The sequence below is a fragment of the Alosa sapidissima genome, chromosome 1 (genome assembly GCF_018492685.1).
Source record: "Alosa sapidissima isolate fAloSap1 chromosome 1, fAloSap1.pri, whole genome shotgun sequence".
In the NCBI taxonomy this organism is placed as follows: Eukaryota; Metazoa; Chordata; class Actinopteri; order Clupeiformes; family Clupeidae; genus Alosa; species Alosa sapidissima.
This window is the reverse complement of record NC_055957.1, coordinates 6,577,845-6,599,055: the sequence shown is the minus strand read 5'-3', so window position 1 is coordinate 6,599,055 and position 21,211 is coordinate 6,577,845.

Genomic DNA, 21,211 nt, shown 5'->3' with positions numbered 1-21,211 from the left:
TGCGTGAACGCAAGTCCAACTTTGGCCTGTTGGTGGCGCTAGAGCGCGGGAGGTGCCGACATGCAACTTGGTGACATTAATCATTGGACTGTCTCCAATCAGTGTGCCAAATTTCACAACTTTTTGCCAGACGGTTCTATGGGCTGCCATAGACTTCCATGGCGGAATAATAATAATAATAAGAAAACTAACAAACACAATGGTTGCCTCGCAGCTTCGCTGCTTGGCCCCCAATAAATATAGCTGCAAGCAGCAATGAGGGGGCCAAGCAGTGAGATCAGCAGGCCAGATTTGTCATGTAAGTCAATGCCGTTGCATCAGACATATAGCCTTAAGCAGTCACAGCAAGTTCCATGCCATACAACCCAAGATTGGCTGAGTTACAAGGTCAAGTTTCATATCAAAACATAACTGATTTTGTGGGGCTGAACCAGGGCTGAGTGTCGCCGCCCCCTCCCCCAGCCAGCCCACCGCCGCAACCGCCCCTGCCCATCCCACCCCGCCCCACCCTTGCACGCACGCATTAGAATGAACTAGATGGAACTTGCTGTCATCAGTTTCACATCAAAAATAAAAGATTGATTGAGATATGATCACACTTGCTGTGATTTAAACACAGAGGTCAAAAATTGACGTCATAGGGTGTGTGGGGGTGTGAACTCGGCTTGGCCCAAGGATTCCAATGATACCTCATTTTGCCATTCGGGTCAACAGGTCAAAAGTTACGTCCGTAAACACAAGTCCAACTTTGGCCTGTTGGTGGCGCTAGAGCGCTTTAGGTGCCGGCATGAAACTTGGTGAAATGAATTATTGGACTGTCCCCAATTAGTGTGCAAAATTGTATAACTTTTTACCAGACGGTTCTATGGGTTGCCATTGACTTCCATTGCAAAATAATGCGCATCAGCAACTACTGGCCAAAATGCATTTTTGTCAATTACGGAGCCCCCTAGAGGTCAAATGTCACCAAATTTCTTGAGCGTCCTCCCGATGGGGTCTGAGGTACATGTACTAAATTTGGTTTTGATACATGAAAGCATTGCTGAGATATGAAATCACTTCCTGTTTGGCGGCTTCGCCGCAAATTTCGATTGGCTGGTACAGGTCAATGCTTCTGTCAATTGTTCCAGAAAGCAATGCACTCATCAGGCATGGTCTGTAGATGGTCTCTGCCAAGTTTGGTGAGGATCCGCTGAAATTTGTGACCTGCAAAAATGTGTACGTGTTTTTGATTAAATCCAATATGGCGGCCGAATCAATTACGATGACATCACAAGTCGTCTTGGGTCGGCCTAAGGACCTCCAACAGTATTACCAGACACCACTAGTGTGTTTTAATTCTAAGCACAACAGCAGCTACAGGCCAAAAGGCATGTTTCTTAATTACAGCGCCCCCTAGAGGTCAAAGGTCACCAGATTTCTTGAGCGTCCCCCTGATTGGGTCCTGAGTCCATGGACTAAGTTTGGTTATGATAGATGAATGTGTTGCTGAGATATGAGCTCACTTCCTGTTTGGCGGCTTCGCCGCAAATTTCGATTGGCTGTTATGCGCGAACGGTTTTAGTTCCGAAGACGAAAAAGAATAACTTTTGTGCGGCTTGGTCTGAAGAGCATGTGTGTCAAGTTTGGTGACGATCGGACAAAATTTGTGACCTGTGAAGTTTTAGTTTCACTTTCACTAAAATCCAATATGGCGGAAAATCCATCATGGCGGAAAATGACGTCATAGGGTGCGTTGAACTCGGCTTGGTCCAAGGATTCCAACGATACCTCATTTTTGACAATCGGGTCAACAGGTCAGAAGTTACGTGCGTGAACGCAAGTCCAACTTTGGCCTGTTGGTGGCGCTAGAGCGCTCAAGGTGCCGGTATGAAACTTGGTGAAATTAATTATGGGACTATCCCTAATCAGTCTGCCAAATTTCACAACTTTTCACCAGACGGTTCTATGGGCTGCCATTGACTTCAATGGCGGAATAATAATAATAATAATAATAATAAGAACAAATAGAAACACAATGGGTGCCTTCGCAGCTTCGCTGCTTGGCCCCCAAATATAGCTGCAAGCAGCAATGAGGGGGCCAAGCAGTGAGATCAGCAGGCCAGATTTGCCATGTAAGTCAATGCTGTTGCATCAGACATATAGCCTTAAGCAGTCACAGCAAGTTCCATGCCATACAACCCAAGATTGGCTGAGTTACAAGGTCAAGTTTCACATCAAAACATAACTGATTTTGTGGGGCTGAACCAGGGCTGAGTGTCGCCGCCCCCTCCCCCTGCCAGCCCACCGCCGCAACCGCCCCTGCCCATCCCACCCCGTCCCACCCTTGCAAGCACACATTAGAATGAACTAGATGGAACTTGCTGTCATCAGTTTCACATCAAAAATAAAAAATTGACTGAGATATGATCACACTTGCTGTGATTTAAACACAGAGGTCAAAAATTGACGTCATAGGGTGTGTTGAACTCGGCTTGGCCCAAGGATTTCAATGATACCTCATTTTGCCATTCGGGTCAACAGGTCAAAAGTTACGTCCGTAAACACAAGTCCAACTTTGGCCTGTTGGTGGCGCTAGAGCGCTTGAGGTGCCGGCATGAAACTTGGTGAAATGAATTATTGGACTGTCCCCAATTAGTGTGCAAAATTGTATAACTTTTTACCAGACGGTTCTATGGGCTGCCATTGACTTCCATTGCAAAATAATGCGCATCAGCAACTACTGGCCAAAATGCATTTTTGTCAATTACGGAGCCCCCTAGAGGTCAAATGTCACCAAATTTCCTGAGCGTCCTCCCGATGTGGTCTGAGTTACATGTACTAAGTTTGGTTTTGATACATGAAAGCGTTCCTGAGATATGAAATCACTTCCTGTTTGGCGGCTTCGCCGCAAATTTTGATTGGCTGGTACAGGCCAAAGCTTCTGTCAATTGTTCCAGAAAGCAATGCACTCATCAGGCATGGTCTGAAGATGGTCTCTGCCAATTTTGGTGAGGAACAGATAAAATTTGTGACCTGCCAAAACTTTTTTGTGTTTTTGATTTAATCCAATATGGCGGCCGAATCAATTACGATGACATCACAAGTTGGCTTGGGTTGGCCTAAGGACCTTCAACAGTAGTACCAGACACCACTAGTGGGTTTTAATTCTAAGCACAACTGCTGCTACAGGCCAAAAGGCATGTTTCTTAATTACAGCGCCCCCTAGAGGTCAAAGGTCACCAGATTTCTTGAGCGTCCCCCTGATTGGGTCCTGAGTCCATGTACTAAGTTTGGTTATGATAGATGAATGGGTTGCTGAGATATGAGCTCACTTCCTGTTTGGCGGCTTCGCCGCATATTTCGATTGGCTGTTACGGTCAAACGGTTTGAGTTCCGAAGACGAAAAGTGATAACTTTTGTGCGGCTTGGTCTGAAGAGCATGTGTGTCAAGTTTGGTGACGATCGGATAAAATTTGTGACCTGTGAAGTTTTAGTTTCACTTTCACTAAAATCCAATATGGCGGAAAATCCATCATGGCGGAAAATGACGTCATAGGGTGCGTTGAACTCGACTTGGTCCAAGGATTCCAACGGTACCTCATTTTTCAAAATCGGATCAACAGGTCAAAAGTTACGTGCGTGAACGCACGTCCAACTTTGGCCTGTTGGTGGCGCTAGAGCCCTCGAGGAGCCGACATGAAACTTGGTGAAATTAATCATGGGACTGTCCCCAATCGGTGTGCCAAATTTCACAACTTTTTACCAGACGGTTCTATGGGCTGCCATAGACTCCCATGGCGGAAGAAAGATGTTAAATAATAATAATAATAAGAAAATATAGCTGCAAGCAGCAATGAGGGGGCCAAGCAGTGAGATCAGCAGGCCAGATTTGCCATGTAAGTCAATGCCGTTGCATCAGACATATAGCCTTAAGCAGTCACAGCAAGTTCCATGCCATACAACCCAAGATTGGCTGAGTTACAAGGTCAAGTTTCACATCAAAACATAACTGATTTTGTGGGGCTGAACCAGGGCTGAGTGTCGCCGCCCCCTCCCCCAGCCAGCCCACCGCCGCAACCGCCCCTGCCCATCCCACCCCTTCCCACCCTTGCACGCACACATTAGAATGAACTAGATGGAACTTGCTGTCATCAGTTTCACATCAAAAATAAAAGATTGACTGAGATATGATCACACTTGCTGTGATTTAAACATAGAGGTCAAGAATTGACGTCATAGGGTGTGTTGAACTCAGCTTGGCCCAAGGATTCCAATGATACCTCATTTTGCCATTCGGGTCAACAGGTCAAAAGTTACGTCCGTGAACACAAGTCCAACTTTGGCCTGTTGGTGGCGCTAGAGCGCTTGAGGTGCCGGCATGAAACTTGGTGGAATGAATTATTGGACTGTCCCCAATTAGTGTGCAAAATTGTATAACTTTTTACCAGACGGTTCTATGGGCTGCCATTGACTTCCATTGCAAAATAATGCGCATCAGCAACTACTGGCCAAAATGCATTTTTGTCAATTACGGAGCCCCCTAGAGGTCAAATGTCACCAAATTTCTTGAGCGTCCTCCCGATGTGGTCTGAGGTACATGTACTAAGTTTGGTTTTGATACATGAAAGCGTTGCTGAGATATGAAATCACTTCCTGTTTGGCGGCTTCGCCGCAAATTTCGATTGGCTGGTACAGGTCAATGCTTCTGTCAATTGTTCCAGAAAGCAATGCACTCATCAGGCATGGTCTGAAGATGGTCTCTACCAATTTTGGTGAAGAACAGATGAAATTTGTGACCTGCGAAAACTTGTACGTGTTTTTGATTAAATTCAATATGGCGGCCGAATCAATTACGATGACATCACAAGTTGGCTTGGGTTGACCTAAGGACCTTCAAGAGTAGTACCAGACACCACTAGTGTGTTTTAATTCTAAGCACAACTGCTGCTACAGGCCAAAAGGCATGTTTCTTAATTACAGCGCCCCCTAGAGGTCAAAGGTCACCAAATTTCTTGAGCGTCCCCCTGATTGGGTCCTGAGTACATGTACTAAGTTTGGTTATGACAGATGAATGGGTTGCTGAGATATGAGCTCACTTCCTGTTTGGCGGCTTCGCCGCAAATTTCGATTGGATATTACGGGTGAACGGTCATAGTTCCGAAGACAAAACACCACAACTTTTGTGAGGCTTGGTCTGAAGATCATGTATGTCAAGTTTGGTGACGATCGGACAAAATTTGTGACCTGTGAAAAATTAGTTTCACTTTCACTTAAATCCAATATGGCGGAAAATCCATCATGGCGGAAAATGACGTCATAGGGTGCGTTGAACTCGGCCTGGTCCAAGGATTCCAATGGTACCTCATTTTTCAAAATCGGGCCGACGGGTCAGAAGTTACATGCATGAACGCATGTCCAAATTTGGCCTGTTGGTGGCGCTAGAGCGCTCGTGGTGCGGACTCGAAACTTGGTGAAATTAATTCTGGGACGCAGCCTAATTAGTGTGCCAAATTTCACAACTTTTCACCAGACGGTTCTATGGGCTGCCATAGACTTCAATGGCAGAGGAATAATAATAATAAGAAAACTAACAATAACAATGGGTGCCTTCGCAGCTTCGCTGCTTGGCCCCCAAATATAGCTGCAAGCAGCAATGAGGGGGCCAAGCAGTGAGATCAGCAGGCCAGATTAACCATGTAAATCAATGCCGTTGCATCAGACATATAGCCTTAAGCAGTCACAGCAAGTTCCATGCCATACAACCCAAGATTGGCTGTGTTACAAGGTCAAGTTTCACATCAAAACATAACTGATTTTGTGGGGCTGAACCAGCGCTGAGTGTCGCCACTCCCTCCCCCAGCCAGCCCACCGCCGCAACCGCCCCTGCCCATCCCACCCCGTCCCACCCTTGCACGCACACATTAGAATGAACTAGATGGAACTCGCTGTCATCAGTTTCACATCAAAAATAAAAGATTGACTGAGATATGATCACACTTGCTGTGATTTAAACACAGAGGTCAAAAATTGACGTCATAGGGTGAGTGGGGGTGTGAACTCGGCTTGGCCCAAGGATTCCAATGATACCTCATTTTGCCATTCGGGTCAACAGGTCAAAAGTTACGTCCGTGAACACAAGTCCAACTTTGGCCTGTTGGTGGCGCTAGAGCGCTTGAGGTGCCGGCATGAAACTTGGTGACATTAATCATGGGACTGTCCCTTATCAGTGTGCCAAATTTCACAACTTTTCACCAGACGGTTCTATGGGCTGCCATTGACTTCCATTGCAAAATAATGCGCATCAGCAACTACTGGCCAAAATGCATTTTTGTCAATTACGGAGCCCCCTAGAGGTCAAATGTCACCAAATTTCTTGAGCGTCCTCCCGATGTGGTCTGAGGTACATGTACTAAGTTTGGTTTTGATACATGAAAGCGTTGCTGAGATATGAAATCACTTCCTGTTTGGCGGCTTCGCCGCAAATTTTGATTGGCTGGTACAGGCCAAAGCTTCTGTCAATTGTTCCAGAAAGCAATGCACTCATCAGGCATAGTCTGAAGATGGTCTCTGCCAATTTTGGTGAGGATCCGCTGAAATTTGTGACCTGCGAAAACTTGTACGTATTTTTGATTAAATCCAATATGGCGGCCGAATCAATTACGATGACATCACAAGTTGGCTTGGGTCGGCCTAAGGACCTTCAACAGTAGTACCAGACACCACTAGTGGGTTTTAATTCTAAGCACAACTGCTGCTACAGGCCAAAAGGCATGTTTCTTAATTACAGCGCCCCCTAGAGGTCAAAGGTCACCAGATTTATTGAGCGTCCCCCTGATTGGGTCCTGAGTCCATGGACTAAGGTTGGTTATGATAGATCAATGGGTTGCTGAGATATGAGCTCACTTCCTGTTTGGCGGCTTCGCCGCAAATTTCGATTGGATATTACGGGTGAACGGTCATAGTTCCGGAGACAAAACACCACAACTTTTGTGAGGCTTGGTCTGAAGATCATGTATGTCAAGTTTGGTGACGATCGGACAAAATTTGTGACCTGTGAAAAATTAGTTTCACTTTCACTTAAATCCAATATGGCGGAAAATCCATCATGGCGGAAAATGACGTCATTGGGTGCGTTGAACTCGGCTTGGTCCAAGGATTCCAACGGTACCTCATTTTTCAAAATCGGATCAACAGGTCAAAAGTTACGTGCGTGAATGCACGCCCAACTTTGGCCTGTTGGTGGCGCTAGAGCCCTCGAGGAGCCGACATGAAACTTGGTGAAATTAATCATGGGCCTGTCCCCAATCGGTGTGCCAAATTTCACAACTTTTTACCAGACGGTTCTATGGGCTGCCATAGACTCCCATGGCGGAAGAAAGATGTTAAATAATAATAATAAGAAATCATAGAAAAACAATGGGGCTTCGCAGCTTCGCTGCTTGGCCCCCAAATATAGCTGCAAGCAGCAATGAGGGGGCCAAGCAGTTAGTTCAGCAGGCCAGATTAACCATGTAAGTCAATGCCGTTGCATCAGACATATAGCCTTAAGCAGTCACAGCAAGTTCCATGCCATACAACCCAAGATTGGCTGAGTTACAAGGTCAAGTTTCACATCAAAACATAACTGATTTTGTGGGGCTGAACCAGGGCTGAGTGTCGCCGCCCCCTCCCCCAGCCAGCCCACCGCCGCAACCGCCCCTGCCCATCCCACCCCTGCACGCACACATTAGAATGAACTAGATGGAACTCGCTGACATCAGTTTCACATCAAAAATAAAAAATTGACTGAGATATGATCACACTTGCTGTGATTTAAACACAGAGGTCAAAAATTGACGTCATAGGGTGTGTTAAACTCGGCTTGGCCCAAGGATTCCAATGATACCTCATTTTGCCATTCGGGTCAACAGGTCAAAAGTTACGTCCGTGAACACAAGTCCAACTTTGGCCTGTTGGTGGCGTTAGAGCGCTTGAGGTGCCGGCATGAAACTTGGTGAAATGAATTATTGGACTGTCCCCAATTAGTGTGCAAAATTGTATATCTTTTTACCAGACGGTTCTATGGGCTGCCATTGACTTCCATTGCAAAATAATGCGCATCAGCAACTACTGGCCAAAATGCATTTTTGTCAATTACGGAGCCCCCTAGAGGTCAAATGTCACCAAATTTCTTGAGCGTCCTCCCGATGTGGTCTGAGGTACATGTACTAAGTTTGGTTTTGATACATGAAAGCGTTGCTGAGATATGAAATCACTTCCTGTTTGGCGGCTTCGCCGCAAATTTTGATTGGCTGGTACAGGCCAAAGCTTCTGTCAATTGTTCCAGAAAGCAATGCACTCATCAGGCATGGTCTGAAGATGGTCTCTGCCAATTTTGGTGAGCGACAGATGAAATGTGTGACCTGCCAAAACTTTTTTGTGTTTTTGATTTAATCCAATATGGCGGCCGAATCAATTACGATGACATCACAAGTTGGCTTGGGTCGGCCTAAGGACCTTCAACAGTAGTAGCAGACACCACTAGTGGGTTTCAATTCTAAGCACAACTGCTGCTACAGGCCAAAAGGCATGTTTCTTAATTACAGCGCCCCCTAGAGGTCAAAGGTCACCAAATTTCTTGAGCGTCCCCCTGATTGGGTCCTGAGTCCATGGACTAAGTTTGGTTATGATAGATCAATGGGTTGCTGAGATATGAGCTCACTTCCTGTTTGGCGGCTTCGCCGCAAATTTCGATTGGCTGTTACGCACGAACGGTTTTAGTTCCGGAGACAAAAAGCAGTGCATTAATGAGGCATGGTCTGTAGATGATATCTGTGAAGTTTGGTGTCGATCGGACAAAATTTGTGACCTCTGATACGTTTTAAGACATTTTGATGAAATCCAAAATGGCGGAAAATCCATCATGGCGGAAATTGACGTCATAGGGTGCGTTGAACTCGGCTTGGTCCAAGGATTCTAACAATACCTAATTTTTGACAATCGGATCAACAGGTCAAAAGTTACGTGCGTGAACGCACATCCAACTTTGGCCTGTTGGTGGCGCTAGAGCGCTCAAGGTGCCGGTATGAAACTTGGTGAAATTAATCATGAGAATGTCCCCAATCAGTGTGCCAAATTTCAGAATTTTTCACCAGACGGTTCTATGGGCTGCCATTGACTTCAATGACGGAAGCGTAATAATAATAATAATAATAATAAGAAAACATAGAAACACAATGGGGCTTCGCAGCTTCGCTGCTTGGCCCCCAAATATAGCTGCAAGCAGCAATGAGGGGGCCAAGCAGTGAGATCAGCAGGCCAGATTAACCATGTAAATCAATGCCGTTGCATCAGACATATAGCCTTAAGCAGTCACAGCAAGTTCCATGCCATACAACCCAAGATTGGCTGAGTTACAAGGTCAAGTTTCACATCAAAACATAACTGATTTTGTGGGGCTGAACCAGGGCTGAGTGTCGCCGCCCCCTCCCCCAGCCAGCCCACCGCCGCAACCGCCCCTGCCCATCCCACCCCGTCCCACCCTTGCACGCACACATTAGAATGAACTAGATGGAACTTGCGGTCATCAGTTTCACATCAAAAATAAAAGATTGACTGAGATATGATCACACTTGCTGTGATTTAAACACAGAGGTCAAAAATTGACGTCATAGGGTGTGTGGGGGTGTGAACTCGGCTTGGCCCAAGGATTCCAATGATACCTCATTTTGCCATTCGGGTCAACAGATCAAAAGTTACGTCCGTGAACACAAGTCCAACTTTGGCCTGTTGGTGGCGCTAGAGCGCTTGAGGTGCCGGCATGAAACTTGGTGAAATGAATTATTGGACTGTCCCCAATTAGTGTGCAAAATTGTATATCTTTTTACCAGACGGTTCTATGGGCTGCCATTGACTTCCATTGCAAAATAATGCGCATCAGCAACTACTGGCCAAAATGCATTTTTGTCAATTACGGAGCCCCCTAGAGGTCAAATGTCACCAAATTTCTTGAGCGTCCTCCCGATGGGGTCTGAGGTACATGTACTAAATTTGGTGTTGATACATGAAAGCATTGCTGAGATATGAAATCACTTCCTGTTTGGCTGCTTCGCCGCAAATTTTGATTGGCTGGTACAGGCCAAAGCTTCTGTCAATTGTTCCAGAAAGCAATGCACTCATCAGGCATGGTCTGTAGATGGTCTCTGCCAATTTTGGTGAGGATCCGCTGAAATTTGTGACCTGCAAAAATGTGTACGTGTTTTTGATTAAATCCAATATGGCGGGAGAATCAATTACGATGACATCACAAGTCGTCTTGGGTCGGCCTAAGGACCTCCAACAGTATTACCAGACACCACTAGTGTGTTTTAATTCTAAGCACAACAGCAGCTACAGGCCAAAAGGCATGTTTCTTAATTACAGCGCCCCCTAGAGGTCAAAGGTCACCAGATTTTTTGAGCGTCCCCCTGATTGGGTCCTGAGTCCATGGACTAAGTTTGGTTATGATAGATGAATGTGTTGCTGAGATATGAGCTCACTTCCTGTTTGGCGGCTTCGCCGCAAATTTCGATTGGCTGTTACGCGCGAACGGTTTTAGTTCCGAAGACGAAAAAGAATAACTTTTGTGCGGCTTGGTCTGAAGAGCATGTGTGTCAAGTTTGGTGACGATCGGACAAAATTTGTGACCTGTGAAGTTTTAGTTTCACTTTCACTAAAATCCAATATGGCGGAAAATCCATCATGGCGGAAAATGACGTCATAGGGTGCGTTGAACTCGGCTTGGTCCAAGGATTCCAACGATACCTCATTTTTGACAATCGGGTGAACAGGTCAGAAGTTACGTGCGTGAACGCAAGTCCAACTTTGGCCTGTTGGTGGCGCTAGAGCGCTCAAGGTGCCGGTATGAAACTTGGTGAAATTAATTATGGGACTATCCCTAATCAGTGTGCCAAATTTCACAACTTTTCACCAGACGGTTCTATGGGCTGCCATTGACTTCAATGGCGGAATAATAATAATAATAATAATAATAAGAACAAATAGAAACACAATGGGTGCCTTCGCAGCTTCGCTGCTTGGCCCCCAATCATAGAAACACAATGGGGCTTCGCAGCTTCGCTGCTTGGCCCCCAATAATAAGAACAAATAGAAACACAATGGTTGCCTCGCAGCTTCGCTGCTTGGCCCCCAAATATAGCTGCAAGCAGCAATGAGGGGGCCAAGCAGAATAGGCCGGAGTAGCTACGGCGACAAGATAGAACTCAGCAGACACCCGCGATCAACAGGGCTGAAACAGGGCTGAGTATTGCCACGCCTCCGCCAACCAGCCCCCCCCACCTAATCACCCCAGCCCATCCCACCCCGTCCTGCCATGCCCTTGCACGCACGCATTAGAATTAACTGGATGGAACATGATGTCATCAGTTTCACATCAAAAAATAAAAGATTGATAAAACACATCAGCAACTACACATCAAAATGCAATATTGCTAATTGCAGCACCTCCTACAGGTCAAAGGTCACCAAATTTTTTGAGCGTCCTCCTAATGGGGTCATGAATCCATATAGTAAGTTTGGTTATGATACATGGCAGGGTTGTTGAGATATGAGCTCACTTCCTGTTTGGCGGCTTCGCCACCAATTTTGATTGACTGTTACAAGCGAATGCTTTTGCCAATTGTTCCAAAAAGCAATACATTGATAGATTATGGTCTGAAGATGGTCTCTGCCAATTTTGGTGAGAATCCGCTGAAATTTGTGACCTGTGAAAACTTGTACGTGTTTTTGATTAAATCCAATATGGCGGCCGAATCAATTACTATGACATCACAAATTCGCTTGGGTCGGCCTAAGGACCTCCAACAGTATTACCAGACACCACTAGTGCATTTTAATTCCAAACACAACAGCAGCTACAGGCCAAAAGGCATGTTTCTTAATTACAGCGCCCCCTAGAGGTCAAAGGTCACCAGATTTATTGAGTGTCCCCCTGATTGGGTCCTGAGTCTATGCACCCAGTTTGGCTTTGATACATGCAAGGGTTGCTGAGATATGAGCTCACTTCCTGTTTGGCGGCTTCGCCGCAAATTTCGATTGGCTGTTACAGCCGAATGCTTCTGTCAATTGTTCCAGAAAGCAATGCACTGATAAGGAATGGTCTGAAGATGATCTCTGCCAATTTTGGTGAGGATCCACTGAAATTTGTGACCTGCGAAAATTTTTACGTGTTTTTGATTAAATCCAATATGGCGGCCGAATCAATTACGATGACATCACAAATTGGCTTGGGACGGCCTAAGGACCTCCAACAGTATTACCAGACACCAGTAGTGCGTTTTAATTCTAAGCACAACAGCAGCTACAGGCCAAAAGGCCTGTTTCTCAATTACAGCGCCCCCTAGAGGTCAAAGGTCACCAGATTTCTTGAGGGTCCCCCTGATTGGGTCCTGAGTCCATGTACTAAGTTCGGTTATGATAGATGAATGGGTTGCTGAGATATGAGCTCACTTCCTGTTTGGCGGCTTCGCCGCAAACTTCGATTGGCTGTAACGCGCAAGCGGTTTTAGTTCTGACGACAAAAAGCAATACATTAATGGGGCATGGACTGTAGATGATATCTTTGAAGTTTGGTGTCGATCGGACAAAATTTGTGACCTGTGAAGACTTTTTAGTGTTTTTGATGAAATCCAATATGGCGGAAAATCCATCATGGCGGAAATTGACGTCATAGGGTGCGTTGAACTCGGCTTGATCCAAGGATTCCAACGATACCTCATTTTTGACAATCGGCCTTACGGGTCAAAGGTTACGTGCGTGAACGCACGTCCAACTTTGGCCTGTTGGTGGCGCTAGAGTGCTTGAGGTGTCATCATGAAACTTGGTGACATTAATCATGGGACTGTCCCTAATCAGTGTGCCAAATTTCACAACTTTTCACCAGACGGTTCTATGGGCTGCCATTGACTTCAATGGCAGAGGAATAATAATAATAATAATAAATATAGCTGCAAGCAGCAATGAGGGGGCCAAGCAGTATAGGCCGGAGTAGCCACGGTGACAAGATTGAATTCAGCAGATACCCGCCATCAACACTTTCAACAAGTTTAATATGAAAACATACTTGATTTTGTAGGGCTGAAACAGGGCTGAGTATTGTCACTGCCTCCGCCAGCCAGCCCCCCACCTAATCATCCCTGCCCGTCCCACCCCGTCCTGGCACGCCCCGCCCTTGCACGCACGCATTAGAATGAACTGGATGGAACATGTTGTCATCAGTTTCACATCAAAAAATAAAAGATCGATAAAACACATCAGCAACTATAGATCAAAATGCAATATTGCTAATTGCAGCACCCCCTACAAATCATAGATCACCAAAGTTTTTGAGTGTCCTCCTATTGGGGTGATGAATCCATGTAGTAAGTTTGGTTATGATACATGGCAGGGTTGCTGAGATATGAGCTCACTTCCTGTTTGGCGGCTTCGCCGCAAATTTCGATTGGCTGTTACGCACGAACGGTTTTAGTTCCGAAGACAAAAAGCAATGCATTAATGAGGCATGGTCTGTAGATGATATCTATGAAGTTTGGTGTCGATCGGACAAAATGTGTGACCTCTGATACGTTTTAAGTGATTTTGATGAAATCCAAAATGGCGGAAAATACATCATGGCGGAAAATGACGTCATAGGGTGCGTTGAACTCGGCTTGGTCCAAGGATTCCAACGGTACCTCATTTTTCAAAATCGGATCAACAGGTCAAAAGTTACGTGTGTGAACGCACGTCCAACTTTGGCCTGTTGGTGGCGCTAGAGCGCTGGAGGTGCCGGCATGAAACTTGGTGAAATGAATTATTGGACTGTCCCTAATTAGTGTGCCAAATTGTATAACTTTTTACCAGACGGTTCTATGGGCTGCCATTGACTTCTATTGCAAAATAATGCGCATCAGCAACTACTGGCCAAAATGCATTTTTGTCAATTACGGAGCCCCCTAGAGGTCAAATGTCACCAAATTTCTTGAGCGTCCTCCCGATGTGGTCTGAGGTACATGTACTAAGTTTGGTTTTGATACATGAAAGCGTTGCGGAGATATGAAATCACTTCCTGTTTGGCGGCTTCGCCGCAAATTTTGATTGGCTGGTACAGGCCAAAGCTTCTGTCAATTGTTCCAGAAAGCAATGCACTCATCAGGCATGGTCTGAAGATGGTCTCTGCCAATTTTGGTGAGGAACAGATGAAATTTGTGACCTGCCAAAACTTTTTTGTGTTTTTGATTTAATCCAATATGGCGGCCGAATCAATTAGGATGACATCACAAGTTGGCTTGGGTCGGCCTAAGGACCTTCAACAGTAGTACCAGACACCACTAGTGGGTTTTAATTCTAAGCACAACTGCTGCTACAGGCCAAAAGGCATGTTTCTTAATTACAGCGCCCCCTAGAGGTCAAAGGTCACCAAATTTCTTGAGCGTCCCCCTGATTGGGTCTTGAGTCCATGGAATAAGTTTGGTTATGATAGATCAATGGGTTGCTGAGATATGAGCTCACTTCCTGTTTGGCGGCTTCGCCGCAAATTTCGATTGGCTGTTACGCGCGAACGGTTTTAGTTCCGAAGACAAAAAGCAATGCATTAATGAGGCATGGTCTGTAGATGATATCTATGAAGTTTGGTGTCGATCGGACAAAATGTGTGACCTCTGATACGTTTTAAGTGATTTTGATGAAATTCAAAATGGCGGAAAATCCATCATGGCGGAAAATGACGTCATAGGGTGCGTTGAACTCTGCTTGGTCCAAGGATTCCAACGGTACCTCATTTTTCAAAATCGGATAAACAGGTCAAAAGTTACGTGCGTGAACGCACGTCCAACTTTGGCCTGTTGGTGGCGCTAGAGCCCTCGAGGAGCCGACATGAAACTTGGTGAAATTAATCATGGGCCTGTCCACAATCGGTGTGCCAAATTTCACAACTTTTTACCATACGGTTCTATGGGCTGCCATAGACTCCCATGGCGGAAGCGTAATAATAATAATAGGGAAGAAAACATAGAATCACTATGGGTTGCCTCGCAGCTTCGCTGCTTGGCCCCCAATAATAAGAAATATAGCTGCAAGCAGCAATGAGGGGGCCAAGCAGGCAGTTCAGCAGTCCAGAAGTCCAGATTTGCCATGCAACTCAATGCCGTGGCATCAGGCATATAGCATTAAGCAGTCACAACAAGTTCCATGTCAAACAACCCAAGATTGGCTGAGTTACAAGGTCAAGTTTCACATCAAAACATAACTGATTTTGTGTGGCTGAACCAGGGCTGAGTGTCGCCGCCCCCTCACCCAGCCAGCCCACCGCCGCAACCGCCCCTGCCCGTCCCGTCCCACCCCGCCCCACCCTTGCACGCACGCATTAGAATTAACTGGATGGAACTCGCTGTCATCAGTTTCACTTCAAAAATAAAAGATTGACTGAGATATGATCACACTTGCTGTGATTTAAACATAGAGGTCAACAATTGACGTCATAGGGTGTGTTGAACTCGGCTTGGCCCAAGGATTCCAATGATACCTCATTTTGCCATTCGGGTCAACAGGTCAAAAGTTACGTCCGTAAACACAAGTCCAACTTTGGCCTGTTGGTGGCGCTAGAGCGCTTGAGGTGCCGGCATGAAACTTGGTGAAATGAATTATTGGACTGTCCCCAATTAGTGTGCAAAATTGTATAACTTTTTACCAGACGGTTCTATGGGCTGCCATTGACTTCCATTGCAAAATAATGCGCATCAGCAACTACTGGCCAAAATGCATTTTTGTCAATTACGGTGCCCCCTAGAGGTCAAATGTCACCAAATTTCTTGAGCGTCCTCCCGATGGGGTCTGAGGTACATGTACTAAATTTGGTTTTGATACATGAAAGCGTTGCTGAGATATGAAATCACTTCCTGTTTGGCGGCTTCGCCGCAAATTTCGATTGGCTGGTACAGGTCAATGCTTCAGTCAATTGTTCCAGAAAGCAATGCACTCATCAGGCATGGTCTGAAGATGGTCTGTACCAATTTTGGTGAAGAACAGATGAAATTTGTGACCTGCGAAAACTTGTACGTGTTTTTGATTAAATTCAATATGGCGGCCGAATCAATTACGATGACATCACAAGTTGGCTTATGTTGACCTAAGGACCTTCAACAGTAGTACCAGGCACCACTAGTGTGTTTTAATTGTAAGCACAACTGCTGCTACAGGTCAAAAGCCATGTTTCTTAATTACAGCGCCCCCTAGAGGTCAAAGGTCACCAAATTTCTTGAGCATCCCTCTGATTGGGTCCTGAGTCCATGTACTTAGTTTGGTTATGATAGATGAAAGGGTTGCTGACATATGAGCTCACTTCCTGTTTGGCGGCTTCGCCGCATATTTCGATTGGTTGTTACGGGCGAACGGTTTTAGTTCCGAAGACAAAAATCGATAACTTTTGTGCGGATTGGTCTGAAGATCATATGTATTAAGTTTCGTTAAAATCGGACAAACTATGTGAGGCGTGAAACTTTAGTTTCACTTTCGATAAAATCCAATATGGCGGAAAATCCATCATGGCGGAAAATGACGTCATAGGGTGCGTTGAACTCGGCTTGGTCCAAGGATTCCAACGATACCTCATTTTTGACAATCGGACAAACGGGTCAAAAGTTACGTGCGTGAACGCACGTCCAACTTTGGCCTGTTGGTGGCGCTAGAGCGCTGGAGGTGCCGGCATGAAACTTGGTGCAATTAATTATTGGCCTGTCCCCAATCAGTGTGCCAAATTTCACAACTTTTTACCAGACGGTTCTATGGGCTGCCATAGACTCCCATGGCAGAAGAAGGTATAATAATAAATATAGCTGCAAGCAGCAATGAGGGGGCCAAGCAGTGAGATCAGCAGGCCAGATTAACCATGTAACTCAATGCCGTTGCATCAGACATATAGCCTTAAGCAGTCACAGCAAGTTCCATGCCATACAAACCAAGATTGGCTGAGTTACAAGGTCAAGTTTCACATCAAAACATAACTGATTTTGTGGGGCTGAACCAGGGCTGAGTGTCGCCGCCCCCTCCCCCAGCCAGCCCACCGCCGCAACCGCCCCTGCCCATCCCACCCCGTCCCACCCTTGCACGCACACATTAGAATGAACTAGATGGAACTTGCGGTCATCAGTTTCACATCAAAAATAAAAGATTGACTGAGATATGATCACACTTGCTGTGATTTGAACACAGAGGTCAAAAATTGACGTCATAGGGTGTGTGGGGGTGTGAACTCGGCTTGGCCCAAGGATTCCAATGATACCTCATTTTGCCATTCGAGTCAACAGGTCAAAAGTTACGTCCGTGAACACAAGTCCAACTTTGGCCTGCTGGTGGCGCTAGAGCGCTTGAGGTGCCGGCATGAAACTTGGTGAAATGAATTATTGGACTGTCCCCAATTAGTGTGCAAAATTGTATAACTTTTTACCAGACGGTTCTATGGGCTGCCATTGACTTCCATTGCAAAATAATGCGCATCAGCAACTACTGGCCAAAATGCATTTTTGTCAATTACGGAGCCCCCTAGAGGTCAAATGTCACCAAATTTCTTGAGCGTCCTCCCGATGTGGTCTGAGGTACATGTACAAAGTTTGGTTTTGATACATGAAAGCGTTGCTGAGATATGAAATCACTTCCTGTTTGGCGGCTTCGCCGCAAATTTTGATTGGCTGGTACAGGCCAAAGCTTCTGTCAATTGTTCCAGAAAGCAATGCACTCATCAGGCATGGTCTGAAGATGGTCTCTGCCAATTTTGGTGAGCGACAGATGAAATGTGTGACCTGCCAAAACTTTTTTGTGTTTTTGATTTAATCCAATATGGCGGCCGAATCAATTACGATGACATCACAAGTTGGCTTGGGTCGGCCTAAGGACCTTCAACAGTAGTAGCAGACACCACTAGTGGGTTTCAATTCTAAGCACAACTGCTGCTACAGGCCAAAAGGCATGTTTCTTAATTACAGCGCCCCCTAGACGTCAAAGGTCACCAAATTTGTTGAGCGTCCCCCTGATTGGGTCCTGAGACCATGGACTAAGTTTGGTTATGATAGATCAATGGGTTGCTGAGATATGAGCTCACTTCCTGTTTGGCGGCTTCGCCGCAAATTTCGATTGGCTGTTACGCACGAACGGTTTTAGTTCCGGAGACAAAAAGCAGTGCATTAATGAGGCATGGTCTGTAGATGATATCTGTGAAGTTTGGTGTCGATCGGACAAAATTTGTGACCTCTGATACGTTTTAAGACATTTTGATGAAATCCAAAATGGCGGAAAATCCATCATGGCGGAAATTGACGTCATAGGGTGCGTTGAACTCGGCTTGGTCCAAGGATTCTAACAATACCTAATTTTTGACAATCGGATCAACAGGTCAAAAGTTACGTGCGTGAACGCACATCCAACTTTGGCCTGTTGGTGGCGCTAGAGCGCTCAAGGTGCCGGTATGAAACTTGGTGAAATTAATCATGAGAATGTCCCAAATCAGTGTGCCAAATTTCAGAATTTTTCACCAGACGGTTCTATGGGCTGCCATTGACTTCAATGACGGAAGCGTAATAATAATAATAATAAATATAGCTGCAAGCAGCAATGAGGGGGCCAAGCAGTGAGATCAGCAGGCCAGATTAACCATGTAAATCAATGCCGTTGCATCAGACATATAGCCTTAAGCAGTCACAGCAAGTTCCATGCCATACAACCCAAGATTGGCTGAGTTACAAGGTCAATTTTCACATCAAAACATAACTGATTTTGTGGGGCTGAACCAGGGCTGAGTGTCGCCGCCCCCTCCCCCAGCCAGCCCACCGCCGCAACCGCCCCTGCCCATCCCACCCTGTCCCACCCTTGCACGCACACATTAGAATGAACTAGATGGAACTCGCTGTCATCAGTTTCACATCAAAAATAAAAGATCGACTGAGATATGATCACACTTGCTGTGATTTAAACACAGAGGTCAAAAATTGACGTCATAGGGTGTGTGGGGGTGTGAACTCGGCTTGGCCCAAGGATTCCAATGATACCTCATTTTGCCATTCGGGTCAACAGGTCAAAAGTTACGTCCGTGAACACAAGTCCAACTTTGGCCTGTTGGTGGCGCTAGAGCGCTTGAGGTGCCGGCATGAAACTTGGTGAAATGAATTATTGGACTGTCCCCAATTAGTGTGCAAAATTTTATAACTTTTTACCAGACGGTTCTATGGGCTGCCATTGACTTCCATTGCAAAATAATGCGCATCAGCAACTACTGGCCAAAATGCATTTTTGTCAATTACGGTGCCCCCTAGAGGTCAAATGTCACCAAATTTCTTGAGCGTCCTCCCAATGTGGTCTGAGGTACATGTACTAAGTTTGATTTTGATACATGAAAGCGTTGCTGAGATATGAAATCACTTCCTGTTTGGCGGCTTCGCCGCAAATTTCGATTGGCTGGTACAGGTCAATGCTTCTGTCAATTGTTCCAGAAAGCAATGCACTCATCAGGCATGGTCTGAAGATGGTCTCTACCAATTTTGGTGAAGAACAGATGAAATTTGTGACCTGCGAAAACTTGTACGTGTTTTTGATTAAATTCAATATGGCGGCCGAATCAATTACGATGACATCACAAGTTGGCTTGGGTCGGCCTAAGGACCTCCAACAGTATTACCAGACACCACTAGTGCGTTTTAATTCTAAGCACAACTGCAGCTACAGGCCAAAAAGCATGTTTCTTAATTACAGCGCCCCCTAGAGGTCAAAGGTCACCAAATTTCTTGAGCGTCCCCCTGATTGGGTCCTGAGTCCATGGACTAAGTTTGGTTATGATAGATGAATGGGTTGCTGAGATATGAGCTCACTTCCTGTTTGGCGGCTTCGCCGCAAATTTCGATTGGCTGTTACGCGCGAACGGTTTTAGTTCCGAAGACGAAAAAGAATAACTTTTGTGCGGCTTGGTCTGAAGAGCATGTGTGTCAAGTTTGGTGACGATCGGACAAAATTTGTGACCTGTGAAGTTTTAGTTTCACTTTCACTAAAATCCAATATGGCGGAAAATCCATCATGGCGGAAAATGACGTCATAGGGTGCGTTGAACTCGGCTTGGTCCAAGGATTCCAACGATACCTCATTTTTGACAATCGGGTCAACAGGTCAGAAGTTACGTGCGTGAACGCAAGTCCAACTTTGGCCTGTTGGTGGCGCTAGAGCGCTCAAGGTGCCGGTATGAAACTTGGTGAAATTAACTATGGGACTATCCCTAATCAGTGTGCCAAATTTCACAACTTTTCACCAGACGGTTCTATGGGCTGCCATTGACTTCAATGGCGGAATAATAATAATAATAATAAATATAGCTGCAAGCAGCAATGAGGGGGCCAAGCAGTGAGATCAGCAGGCCAGATTAACCATGTAAATCAATGCCGTTGCATCAGACATATAGCCTTAAGCAGTCACAGCAAGTTCCATGCCATACAACCCAAGATTGGCTGAGTTACAAGGTCAAGTTTCATATCAAAACATAACTGATTTTGTGGGGCTGAACCAGGGCTGAGTGTCGCCGCCCCCTCCCCCAGCCAGCCCACCGCCGCAACCGCCCCTGCCCATCCCACCCCGCCCCACCCTTGCACGCACGCATTAGAATGAACTAGATGGAACTTGCTGTCATCAGTTTCACATCAAAAATAAAAGATTGATTGAGATATGATCACACTTGCTGTGATTTAAACACAGAGGTCAAAAATTGACGTCATAGGGTGTGTGGGGGTGTGAACTCGGCTTGGCCCAAGGATTCCAATGATACCTCATTTTGCCATTCGGGTCAACAGGTCAAAAGTTACGTCCGTAAACACAAGTCCAACTTTGGCCTGTTGGTGGCGCTAGAGCGCTTTAGGTGCCGGCATGAAACTTGGTGAAATTAATTATTGGACTGTCCCCAATTAGTGTGCAAAATTGTATAACTTTTTACCAGACGGTTCTATGGGTTGCCATTGACTTCCATTGCAAAATAATGCGCATCAGCAACTACTGGCCAAAATGCATTTTTGTCAATTACGGAGCCCCCTAGAGGTCAAATGTCACCAAATTTCTTGAGCGTCCTCCCGATGGGGTCTGAGGTACATGTACTAAATTTGGTTTTGATACATGAAAGCATTGCTGAGATATGAAATCACTTCCTGTTTGGCGGCTTCGCCGCAAATTTCGATTGGCTGGTACAGGTCAA